This window comes from Cherax quadricarinatus, chromosome 66 (genome assembly GCF_038502225.1).
Source record: "Cherax quadricarinatus isolate ZL_2023a chromosome 66, ASM3850222v1, whole genome shotgun sequence".
NCBI lineage: Eukaryota > Metazoa > Arthropoda > Malacostraca > Decapoda > Parastacidae > Cherax > Cherax quadricarinatus.
In genome coordinates this window covers 14,310,799-14,324,455 of record NC_091357.1, presented here as the reverse complement: position 1 = coordinate 14,324,455, position 13,657 = coordinate 14,310,799, and the positions used below count along the sequence as shown (strand labels likewise).

The 13,657-nt window shown below is 45.6% G+C and overlaps 1 protein-coding gene across 3 annotated transcripts in view; it reads right to left on the bottom strand.

The window, feature by feature from the left end:
• LOC128704109 (RING finger protein 17) overlaps positions 1 to 13,657 on the bottom strand; it is a 297,172-nt gene that overhangs the window by 121,424 nt on the left and 162,091 nt on the right. The window lies entirely within an intron of this gene.

Here is a 13,657-nt window from a genome sequence, read left to right as displayed (position 1 = left end):
CTCACTGGTTTACCACTTCAGATAATGACAATGATATATCAGTCACATATTCTGTTATATGGGCCACAGACAGACACACGCCCAGCAAAGGGAAGGGGTCAGGGGCTGTGACCCATGCAACCACAAACAGGCAAGTAAATACGTGTACACACACACACACACACACAGAGCAGCAGGGAAAAACTGATTAAGAAGTAGCTCTGACAACCATACTCAGACCTGAATTGGCATGTTGGGTATAATAGGAGAACACCTTTAAGAAATCTATCACTTGCAGAGTGTTGCACTTTCAGCTCCTTTAAACGGAAATCCAAGAGAGGGCCTGGTCAAGAATTATCCCCAGGAATGTCATCTGATCTTCGGACAGGACCACATCACTAAACAGCACCTGTGAAGCAGGCCATCTAACCTGAAACTCGGTAAAAATAGCCAGCCAGTGTTCCTGATACACAACTGATAAACAATATACTGATAGAAGTTTCGCCTGTCAAACTAGAGGTCTTTAGTTCAACTCCTGAGCAGGCCTCATTCAAGGAACTCAAGTACTTGTGTTATAGGCTTAGAGTACTGGGATGTGCTGTATAAGTAACTGTCAATAACAGTTACAACAGTTACAAAAATCACTCAACAAGGAAAGAAGTTTGACTCAAATAATTTGTATGATTTATAAATACTACTATACTGTGCTGAACTGTAAATTTTTCCTTCACTGAATCAATGTGTACAATATTTACAAATGTACAAGACTTTTAAGACAAGCCAGCTTATGACAAACTGTGAACACAAAATATCACAAAGAACCAGAAGTCAAAATGGGATATAGGACAAACTTCTAAGAGAATCTAATGGGTTATAATGATTACCACAGATGAAGTAAATAAACCAGTCCCCCCACCTTCCCCGTGACATGTCAGAATCCTACAGGACTAGACCTTACCACCAGGAGATGGCTCTTGTTTCCTTGCTTTACAGCTGGCAAAGATGATTACAATACAGTGGACCCCCGAGTTTCATGATTAATCCGTTCCAGAGAGCCTGCCGAAAGTCGAAATTCACGAAACTCGAAACCTTTTCCCCGTAAGAAATAAAGGAAATAAAGTTAATCCGTTGAAGACACCCAAAAATATTAAAATAATTTTTTTTTTTAAATTAAATAAAGATTTACATACTGAAATCAATGAGAAATCAAGTACATACATATAAAAAATAATAATAACATTACACTTACCTTTACTGAAGACTTCTGGGTGGATGGAAGACGGGAGGAGGGGATAGGAGGAAGGTGTACACTATTGTTTGGAAGGAGAATCTCCTTCCATTAGGACTTTAGGTAGCAAGTCCTTATCTGGGGTTACTTCCCTTCTAGTTTTAATGCCACTGGGAACAACTTGAGAGTCACTGGACCCCTGTCGCACAAAATATCTGTCCAGAGAGGTCTTTTTCAGGCGTTTCTTTAAGATTTCCCTGAAGTGGGACACAACACTGTCATTGTACATGTTGCAGACATGGCTTGTTTCAGCTTGGTCAGGGTGATACTTTTCAACAAAACTTTGCAACTCATTCCACATTCCACATTTGTCCTTAATCACTAAAGAAGGAACTTCCTTCACTCTCTTTTCCTCCTCCTCTGAAGCAAGTTCCTCGGCTGTGGTCTGATGCTGTTCCAGTTGAAGCTCTTGCAGTTCGTCAGTGGTTAGCTCTTCCCTGTGGTCCTCCACCAACTCTTCGACATCCCCATCACTCGCCTCCAACCCCATGGACTTACCCAATGTCACAACACCTTCCACAACAGGCAGAGGGTCGGCAGGGACAGGGTCTGCTTCAAACCCTTCAAAATCCCTCTGGATCGTGTTCCTCACTTTATTTACCAAAGGGCTTGCACTAGCTTTCCTTGGGTCCATGATGACTTATTTAGCAGTTGCAAGCACAAAAAAAAACAATGGATTATTATGAAATGTATTGCATGAACCCGCTGGGTGATGGTCACGTGTTGGTAAACAACGACACACAGAGCGTGAATGGCGTGGGAGACTAGCTTGGTGTGCACGGTGATGGGTGGACGGGTACTGGATGGTCGCCGAAACTCAAGGCCAAATTTTGACAAAAAAAAAACTTGCCGAAGGTCGAATTTCACGAAACTCGATGCTGCCAAAACTCAAGGGTCCACTGTATTTGTTGTTGGTCTTGTGTGCGCCGAATAAATACACAAGGACTCGGCTCGCGCAACAACAGCAATGATATGCACAACACAACAAAGTGACACCATGTGCTGCAGCAGGCAACACATGGTGTCATATGGATAAGTATGAACAGAGTCGGGCAAGAGTCCAGTACCACCTCACCACACCAGTAATATCTCCAAAGACTAAATGAATGACCCGTTTAAACGCTTACTTGACTGACAGGTCATCTACCATGCTTAAATGACATTGAAATACGTGGAGTTTACCTGGAGAGGGTTTCGGGGGTCAACGCCCCCATGGCCCGGTCTGAGACCAGGCCTCATAGTGGATCAGGGTCTGATCAACCAGGCTGTTACTATTGGCCGCATGCAAGCGGATGTATGAACCACAGCCAGGTTGGTCAGGTGCCTGTCCAGTGCACCTAACTTTAAATAATTAACCATCACATTACTTGTACTGGAAGTAATGGCCAATCCGCATAACGTATCTGGCTTGATTTCTAAACCATATACATTACGTGGATTAAAGTCAAAAGATTAACATAGTAGGAGTAGATGTAAAATAGAAAGAGACAGGCACTTCCTTTACAGGCAACGGAAAAGAATAACAGAGCGGCTAAAAGAGGTCAATATATCTGAAATGCGTAGGGAGACACTGATCAGAGAAATAGCAAGCATCGAACTTAAGCTAAAGGAATTTTATAGGAGTCAGAAATCGCGGGAAGAACTAAAAGCCATAAATGAAATCAAAAGAAACCCAAAGTACAGTGGACCCCCGCTTAATGATCACCTCCCAATGCGACCAATTATGTAAGAGTATTTATATAAGTGCGTTTGAACATGTATGTTTGGGGGTCTGAAATGGACTAATCTACTTCACAATATTCCTTATGGGAACAAATTCGGTCAGTACTGGCACCTGAACATACTTCTGGAATCAAAAAATATCGTTAATCAGGGGTCCACTGTATTTCTTCTCCTATGCCAAATCAAAGTCGAGAACAACGTCCAGTATTGGGCCCCTACTTAAACAAGATGGGTCCTACACAGATGACAGCAAGGAAATGAGTGAGCTACTCAAGTCCCAATATGACTCAGTTTTTAGCAAGCCACTAACCAGTCTGAGAGTCGAAGATCAAAATGAATTTTTTATGAGAGCCACATAATTTGGTTAACACAAGCCTATCTGATGTTATCCTGACACCAAATCAATTCGAACAGGCGATAAATGACATGCCCATGCACTCTGCCCCAGGGCCAGACTCATGGAACTCCGTGTTCATCAAGAACTGCAAGAAGCCCCTATCACGAGCTTTTACCATCCTATGGAGAGGGAGCATGGACACGGGGGTCGTCCCACAGTTACTAAAAACAACAGACAGCCCCACTCCACAAAGGGGGTAGTAAAGCAATAGCAAAGAACTACAGACCGATAGCACTAACATCCCATATCATAAAAATCTTTGAAAGGGTCCTAAGAAGCAAGATCACCACCCATCTAGAAACCAATCAATTACACAACCCAGAGCAACATCAGTTTAGAACAGGTCGCTCCTGTCTGTCTCAACTATTGGATCACTACGACAAGGTCCTAGATGCACTAGAAGACAAAAAGAATGCAGATGTAATATATACAGACTTTGCAAAAGCCTTCGACAAGTGTGACCATGGCATAATAGCGCACAAAATGCGTGTTAAAGGAATAACAGGAAAAGTCGGTCGATGGATCTATAATTTCCTCACTTACTTACTTACTTACTTAACAGAAAACAGAGTAGTAATAGTCAACAGAGTAAAGTCCAAGGCAGCTACGGTGAAAAGCTCTGTTCCACAAGGCACAGTACTCGCTCCCATCTTGTTCCTCATCCTCATATCTGACATAGACAAGGATGTCAGCCACAGCACTGTGTCTTCCTTTGCAGATGACACCCGAATCTGCATGACAGTGTCTTCCATTGCAGACACTGCAAGGCTCCAGGTGGACATCAACCAAATCTTTCAGTGGGCTGCAGAAAACAATATGAAGTTCAACGATGAGAAATTTCAATTACTCAGATATGGTAAACACGAGGAAATTAAATCTTCATCAGAGTACAAAACAAATTCTGGCCACAAAATAGAGCGAAACACCAACGTCAAAGACCTGGGAGTGATCATGTCGGAGGATCTCACCTTCAAGGACCATAACATTGTATCAATCGCATCTGCTAGAAAAATGACAGGATGGATAATGAGAACCTCCAAAACTAGGGAGGCCAAGCCCATGATGACACTCTTCAGGTCACTTGTTCTATCTAGGCTGGAATATTGCTGCACACTAACAGCACCTTTCAAGGCAGGTGAAATTGCTGACCTAGAAAATGTACAGAGAACCTTCACGGCGCGCATAACGGAGATAAAACACCTCAATTACTGGGAGCGCTTGAAGTTCCTAAACCTGTATTCCCTGGAATGCAGGCAGGAGAGATACATGATTATATACACCTGGAAAATCCTAGAGGGACTAGTACCGAACTTGCACACGAAAATCACTCACTACGAAAGCAAAAGACTTGGCAGACGATGCAACATCCCCCCAATGAAAAGCAGGGGTGTCACTAGCACGTTAAGAGACCATACAATAAGTGTCAGGGGCCCGAGACTGTTCAACTGCCTCCCAGCATACATAAGGGGGATTACCAACAGACCCCTGGCAGTCTTCAAGCTGGCACTGGACAAGCACCTAAAGTCGGTTCCTGACCAGCCGGGCTGTGGCTCGTACGTTGGTTTGCGTGCAGCCAGCAGTAACAGCCTGATTGATCAGGCTCTGATCCACCAGGAGGCCTGGTCACAGACCGGGCCGCAGGGGCGTTTACCCCCGGAACTCTCTCCAGGTAAACTGCAGGTAGCACATAATGGGTCCAGGGTCTGGGTGTGTAGTATTAACACTGTGATTAAAGAGAAGGAACCCCAGTGAAATTAAGTCACATTATGTGACTATATTGGATCAACCAAGGGTAATGTCTAGTTAACTAGTAATTGTTTTTTAACTCTTACTTTTACTTCCTGCCAATACCCTGTTATAGACTGGCAAACTGGGCTCGCTACTGGGGGGGGGGGGGGAACAGGGTGGAACCCCACACAAGGTAGGACGTTATCTAGCTGTTGTGGACACTGGGTGGAACCCCATACAAGGCAGGACGTTACCTAGCTGTTGTGGACACGGGGTGGAACCCCACACAAGGTAGGACGTTACCTAGCTGTTGTGGACACGGGGTGGAACCCCATACAAGGCAGGACGTTACCTAGCTGTTGTGGACACGGGGTGGAACCCCACACTAGGCAGGACGTTACCTAGATGTTGTGGACACGGGGTGGAAACCCACAGAAGGCGGGACGTTACCTAGCTGCTGTGGACACGGGGTGGAACCCCACACTAGGCAGGACGTTACCTAGCTGTTGTGGACACGGGGTGGAACCCCACAGAAGGCGAGACGTTACCTAGCTGTTGTGGACACGGGGTGGAACCCCACACTAGGCGGGACGTTACCTAGCTGTTGTGGACACGGGGTGGAACCCCACAGAAGGCGGTACGTTACCTAGCTGTTGTGGACACGGGGTGGAACCCCACACTAGGCAGGACATTACCTAGCTGTTGTGGACAAGGGGTGGAACCCCACAGAAGGCGGGACGTTACCTAGCTGTTGTGGACATGGGGTGGAACCCCACACTAGGCAGGACGTTACCTAGCTGTTGTGGACACGGGGTGGAACCCCACACTAGGCAGGACGTTACCTAGCTGTTGTGGACACGGGGTGGAACCCCACAGAAGGCGGGACGTTACCTAGCTGTTGTGGACACGGGGTGGAACCCCATACAAGGCAGGACGTTACCTAGCTGTTGTGGACACAGGGTGGAACCCCACAGAAGGTGGGACGTTACCTAGCTGTTGTGGACATTGGGGTGGAACCCCACACACAGCAGGATGTTACCTAGCTGTTGTGGACATGGGGGTGGAACCTCACACTTGGCAAGACGTTACTTAGTTGTTGAAGGCACTGGGTGGAACCCCACACAAGGTGGGACCTTACCTAGCTGTTGTGGACACAGGGTGGAACCCCACACTAGGCGGGACGTTACATAGCTGTTGTGGAAACGGGGTGGAACCCCATACAAGGCGGGATGTTACCTAGCTGTTGTGGACACGGGGTGGAACCCCACACAAGACAGGACGTTACCTAGCTGTTGTGGACACGGGGTGGAACTCCACAGAAGGCGGGACGTTACCTAGCTGTTGTGGACACGGGGTGGAACCTCACACTAGGTGGGACGTTACTTAGCTGTTGTGGACACGGGGTGGAACCCCACACACAGCGGGATGTTACCTAGCTGTTGTGGACATGGGGTGGAACCTCACACTTGGCGAGACGTTACTTAGCTGTTGAAGGCACTGGGTGGAACCCCACACAAGGTGGGACGTTACCTAGCTGTTGTGGACACAGGGTGGAACCCCACACAAGGCGGGACGTTACCTAGCTGTTGTGGACACGGGGTGGAACCCACACACACGGCGGGACATTACCTAGCTGTTGTGGACACGGGGTGGAACCCCACACAAGGTGGGACGTTACCTAGCTGTTGTGGACACGGGATGGAACCTCACACACGGCGGGACGTTACCTAGCTGTTGTGGACATGGGGTGGAACCCCACACTAGGCAGGACGTTACCTAGCTGTTGAGGACACGGGGTGGAACCCCCATACAAAGCAGGAAGTTACCTAGCCGTTGTGGACACGGGGTGGAACCCCACAGAAAGTGGGACGTTACCTAGCTGTTGTGGACACGGGGTGGAACCCCACAGAAGGTGGGACGTTACCTAGCTGTTGTGGACACGGGGTGGAACCTCATACAAGGTGGGACGTTACCTAGCTGTTGTGGACACGGGGTGGAACCCCACACACGACGGGACGTTACCTAGCTGTTGTGGACACGGGGTGGAACCCCACACGACGGGACGTTACCTAGCTGTTGTGGACACGGGGTGGAACCCCACACACGACGGGACGTTACCTAGATGTTGCGGAAATAAGACGCATGACTGAATTTATTAGTTTATGTTGAGTCACTAACCATTCAGGATTAATAATCATAACAAGGTCATTGTATTCTGTAATTATTTAAAAATAAAGTTTTAATTTTTTTAATTCAATTAAATGTGCGGCATTACACAAGACTACTGAAACAAATAACTGATGTACGAAGTTTAAATGAAAACTTACTTACAAAAACTTATGCAAATTTACGAAATATAACTTAGGTTAGTGACGATTTTATTCACATTAACCCAGGACAACCCAATAAAGCCAGTGTCTGGTTTTATTGGGTTATTGGTTTGAAAAATAGACATAAATGCGGTATGATGGGATCCTTTGACTAAATAGTCAATAAAGGATCGCATTTGTGTATTTTTCCATCGTGTCGGTATCTTACACCAGTCATCTCCATCGTTATCGAGGGTGATGGTATTCCGGTAGCACCGCGTGGCTGAGTGGCTGGCTGGCTGAGTGGCTGAGTGGCTGGCTGGCTGAGTGGCTGGCTGGCTGAGTGGCTGAGTGGCTGGCTGGCTGGCTGGCTGGCTGACATACAGACAGACAGACAGATTGACTGGCTGACTCAACTATGAGAGACTACCGCTGCTGATCGACACAAAAACTGGATCTGGATGGTGGCACTTCCTGCCAGGTTAAATCCTTCGTGACCGACCTTATTAAGGATATAACTGTGTTTCTACACTGGCACCACTCTATTGCTGACCTTACAACCATGCTGTTTACATAGCAGTAAAAATAGGTACAGAGTGGTAGTCAGACTGCTGAGGGTTACATCCTGGAAAAAGTGCCATGAAAGAGGACATGTACTATACAGAAATAAATTCATCTTGCGCCTGTCTTGCGTCAAGGAACTCTTGTCAGTGTGTTCAAACACTACTGTGCATGTATAATAATTTTGCAAAGGTCATACTGGAGAGTTAAAGTGAAGATGTACCAGGCCCGGTGGCCTGGTGGCTAAAGCTCCCGCTTCACACACGGAGGGCCCGGGTTCGATTCCCGGCGGGTGGAAACATTTCGACACGTTTCCTTACACCTGTTGTCCTGTTCACCTAGCAGCAAATAGGTACCTGGGTGTTAGTCGACTGGTGTGGGTCGCATCCTGGGGGACAAGATTAAGGACCACAATGGAAATAAGTTAGACAGTCCTCGATGACGCACTGACTTTCTTGGGTTATCCTGGGTGGCTAACCCTCCGGGGTTAAAAATCCGAACGAAATCTTATCTTATCTCAAACAACACTACTTTGTGCTACTTTCTAACTTGTACACTAATATATATATATATATATATATATATATATATATATATATATATATATATATATATATATATATATATATATATATATATATATATACTGGGTCCACCTCTAGTGCGTTATGATCCTCACTTTCGTTTAAATAAATAAAATGACTTCAGGGATGTCTACTGTAAATCATTTGAATATTCATACATGCATTATTTGTGTTAGAGGGTTGTGTTGGAGGCTGCACACCACCCTGGCAAACATTAACAAAAAGTAATGACTATACAGAGAGTAAGCAAACAGTGGTGGTGAGTGGTGGTGGGTGGTGGTGAGTGGTGGTGGGTGGTGGTGGGTGGAAGCAAACATTCCACAACATTCACCTTCACATGACCACCGGTAGTTTGGGACAATACTAAAGTCAGTAGTGGCCGCCGCCATAATTATTATCTTGCCATGACATTTACGATGCTCTCTCACAACCTTCATCACCACATCTACAATGTTTCAACAACAACACTCAACCTTCACAACCACAACTACAATGTTTAAACAGCAACACTCAGCTACCTCTCTCATTATCCACACACTCACTCGGTACACAAAATTTCACTCATTCAGCACTCATATATTCACTCAAGTACTCTTACACCCACCTTACCCAAAGTAACAAAACAAATCAATTCGAAATTAAACAAAAATACATGAAACAGTTCTGGTGCTGTTTTTATATATACACTTTTTATATATCCAGCACAAGACTCACGAAGTGTTGGAAGGGCGCGTCAACACACACATGAATGATGATAACACGTATGTTGCCACTGAATTATCACTGTTACCTAAATTAGTCTTTATATGGGAATAATAATGAACAACATCCACCATTACAGAAGAACCATCCATCCATCACTGCAGAAATACTATCCATCCATCATTACAAAGTCACTATGTTGGTGAGGGGCTCTTGATTTAGGGAATTGGATCTGTGCTCCAGTTCCCCAAATTAAGCCTGAATGCCTTCCACATCCCCCCCAGGCGCTGTATAATCCTCCGGGTTTAGCGCTTCCTCCTTGATTGTAATAATAATACAAAGTCACTATCCATCCATCATTACAGAATCATTGTCCATCCATCATTACACAATTACTATCCATTCCCACTAAACACACACTACCCGCACAATGTTGTATTCCCACTAAACACACAACTGGAAGTTGAAAACTCGGATGAGTCACAAGGATGTTAGGAAGTATTTCTTCAGAGTTGTCAGGAAGTGGAACAATCTGGAGAGCGATATAGTGGAGGAAGGCTCCATACACAGCTTTAAGAAGAGATATGATAAAAGTCGAGGAGCAAGGAGAGAGCGGACCTAGTAGCGACCAGCAAAGAGGCGGGGTCAGGAGCTGTGAATCGACCCCTGCAACCATAAATAGGTGAGTTTACCTGGAGTTTACCTGGAGAGAGTTCCGGGGGTCAATGCCCCCGCGGCCCGGTCTGTGACCAGGCCTCCTGGTGGATCAGAGCCTGATCAACCAGGCTGTTGATGCTGGCTGCACGCAAACCAACGTACGAGCCACAGCCCGGCTGGTCAGGAACCGACTTTAGGTGCTTGTCCAGTGCCAGCTTGAAGACTGCCAGGGGTCTGCTGGTAATCCCCCTTATGTATGCTGGGAGGCAGTTGAACAGTCTCGGGCCCCTGACACTTATTGTACGGTCTCTTAACGTGCTAGTGACACCCCTGCTTTTCATTGGGGGATGTTGCATCGTCTGCCAAGTCTTTTGCTTTCGTAGTGAGTGATTTTCGTGTGCAAGTTCGGTACTAGTCCCTCTAGGATTTTCCAGGTGTATATAATCATGTATCTCTCCCGCCTGCGTTCCAGGGAATACAGGTTCAGGAACCTCAAGCGCTCCCAGTAATTGAGGTGTTTTATCTCCGTTATGCGCGCCGTGAAGGTTCTCTGTACATTTTCTAGGTCAGCAATTTCACCTGCCTTGAAAGGTGCTGTTAGTGTGCAGCAATATTCCAGCCTAGATAGAACAAGTGACCTGAAGAGTGTCATCATGGGCTTGGCCTCCCTAGTTTTGAAGGTTCTCATTATCCATCCTGTCATTTTTCTAGCAGATGCGATTGATACAATGTTATGGTCCTTGAAGGTGAGATCCTCTGACATGATCACTCCCAAGTCTTTGACGTTGGTGTTTTGCTCTATTTTGTGGCCAGAATTTGTTTTGTACTCTGATGAAGATTTAATTTCCTCGTGTTTACCATATCTGAGTAATTGAAATTTCTCATCGTTGAACTTCATATTGTTTTCTGCAGCCCACTGAAAGATTCGGTTGATGTTCGCCTGGAGCCTTGCAGTGTCTGCAATGGAAGACACTGTCATGCAGATTCGGGTGTCATCTGCAAAGGAAGACACGGTGCTGTGGCTGACATCCTTGTCTATGTCGGATATGAGGATGAGGAACAAGATGGGAGCGAGTACTGTGCCTTGTGGAACAGAGCTTTTCACCGTAGCTGCCTCGGACTTTACTCTGTTGACGACTACTCTCTGTGTTCTGTTAGTGAGGAAATTATAGATCCATCGACCGACTTTTCCTGTTATCCCTTTAGCACGCATTTTGTGCGCTATTACGCCATGGTCACACTTGTCGAAGGCTTTTGCAAAGTCTGTATATATTACATCAGCATTCTTTTTATCTTCTAGTGCATTTAGGACCTTGTCGTAGTGATCCAATAGTAGACAGAGACAGGAGCGACCTGTTCTAAACCCATGTTGCCCTGGGTTGTGTAACTGATGGGTTTCTAGTTGGGTGGTGATCTTGCTTCTTAGGACCCTTTCAAAGATTTTTATGATATGGGATGTTAGTGCTATCGGTCTGTAGTTCTTTGCTGTTGCTTTACTGCCCCCTTTGTGGAGTGGGGCTATGTCTGTTGTTTTTAGTAACTGTGGGACGACCCCCGTGTCCATGCTCCCTCTCCATAGGATGGAAAAGGCAGTTCTTGATGAACACGGAGTTCCATGAGTCTGGCCCTGGGGCAGAGTGCATGGGCATGTCATTTATCGCCTTTTCGAAGTCATTTGGCGTCAGGATAACATCGGATAGGCTTGTGTTAACCAAATTTTGTGGCTCTCTCATAAGAAATTCGTTTTGATCTTCGACTCTCAGTCTGGTTAGCGGCTTGCTAAAAACTGAGTCATATTGGGACTTGAGTAGCTCACTCATTTCCTTGCTGTCATCTGTGTCATCTTGTTTAAGTAGGGGCCCAATACTGGATGTTGTTCTCGACTTTGATTTGGCATAGGAGAAGAAATACTTTGGGTTTCTTTCGATTTCATTTATGGCTTTTAGTTCTATAGACTCCTATAAGATTCCTTTAGCTTGAGTTCGATGCTTGCTATTTCTCTGACCAGTGACTCCCTGCGCATTTCAGATATATTGACCTCTTTTAGCCGCTCTGTTATTCTTTTCCGTCGCCTGTAAAGGGAGCGCCTGTCTCTTTCTATTTTACATCTACTCCTCCTTTTTCTTAAAGGAATAAGCCTTGTGCATACATCGAGTGCCACCAAGTTAATCTGTTCTAGGCATACGTTGGGGGTCTGTGTTGCTTAGTATATCTTCCCAGCTTATATCGGTTAGGACTTGGTTTACTTGGTCCCACTTTATGTTTTTGTTATTGAAGTTGAATTTGGTGAATGCTCCCTCGTGACTAGTCTCATTATGTCGGTCTGGGGCTCCACGCATACATGTCTGAACCTCAAATATGTTGTGATCTGAGTATATTGTTTTTGATATGGTGACATTTCTTATCAGAACATCATTGTTAGTGAAGATGAGGTCTAGTGTATTCTCCAGTCTAGTAGGCTCTATTATTTGCTGGTTTAAATTGAATTTTGTGCAGAGATTTAAAAGCTCGTGTGAGTGTGAGTTTTCATCAGAGCTGCCTCCTGGTGTTATTACTGCAACAATATTATTTGCTATATTCCTCCATTTTAGGTGCCTTAAGTTGAAATCCCCCAGGAGCAAGATGTTGGGTGCAGGAGCTGGAAGATTTTCCAGACAGTGGTCAATTTTTAACAGCTGTTCCTGGAATTGCTGGGATGTTGCATCCGGAGCCTTGTAGACTACCACAATGACTAGGTTTTGGTTCTCGACCTTTACTGCTAAAACTTCCACTACATCATTTGAGGCATTTAGCACTTCTGTGCAAACAAGTGACTCTGCAATGTACAGGCCAACACCCCCCTTTTGCCTGTTCACTCTGTCACATCTGTATAGGTTGTAACCTGGGATCCATATTTCGTTGTCCAAGTGATCCTTTATGTGGGTCTCAGTGAAAGCCGCGAACATTGCCTTTGCCTCTGCAAGCAGTCCACGGATGAAAGGTATTTTGTTGTTTTTTGCTGGCTTTAGACCCTGTATATTTGCAAAGAAGAATGTCATCGGACTGGTGGTATTGTTGGTACTGGGGGGGGGGGGATTTTTTTTCCGGCATTAGTATCTGTATCTGTTGGTTTGGAGTGGAGGCCATCGACTGTGGTTCCACTCCAGGAATGACTGGATTTGGTGTACGATTTCTGCCATTTCCTGCCAGTTTTTTTTTCCTTCCTGGCACTAAAAATCTTCTCCCTCTTGAGTGGCTGTGGCTACCCAGGTTTTCCCATGGCCTGGATGTTTTGTATCTTTTTGTCCCCTTTAGATGGTATGCCTGGCAATTTAAGTTATAGCACAGTCTTTCCTGTACTGAAGAGGTACACATTTCAGGGTGAAAAAGCTTACAGGAAGGGAGTTTGCATTTTCCTGTTGTCATATGGGCATGGCATTTTCTAGGGTGGTCATAGTTGCACGTCCCGTTTGTTTTTCCAGATTTCCCATGTCTGCAGATACCAAGTGAGTGAACTTTATCCACACAATTCTCACAGAATAAATCAAACTGTGTCAGACCCTCCCAGCATACATAAGGAAAATTACAAGTAGGCCCCTGGCTGTCAAAAGGGAGCTGGACAGGCACCTAAAGTCAGTTCCCGACCAACTGGGCTGTGGTTCGTACATCAGTTTGGGTGCGGTCAGCAGTAACAGCCTGGTTGATCAGGCTCTGATCCACCACGGAGCCTGGTCATGGACCGGGCCGTGGA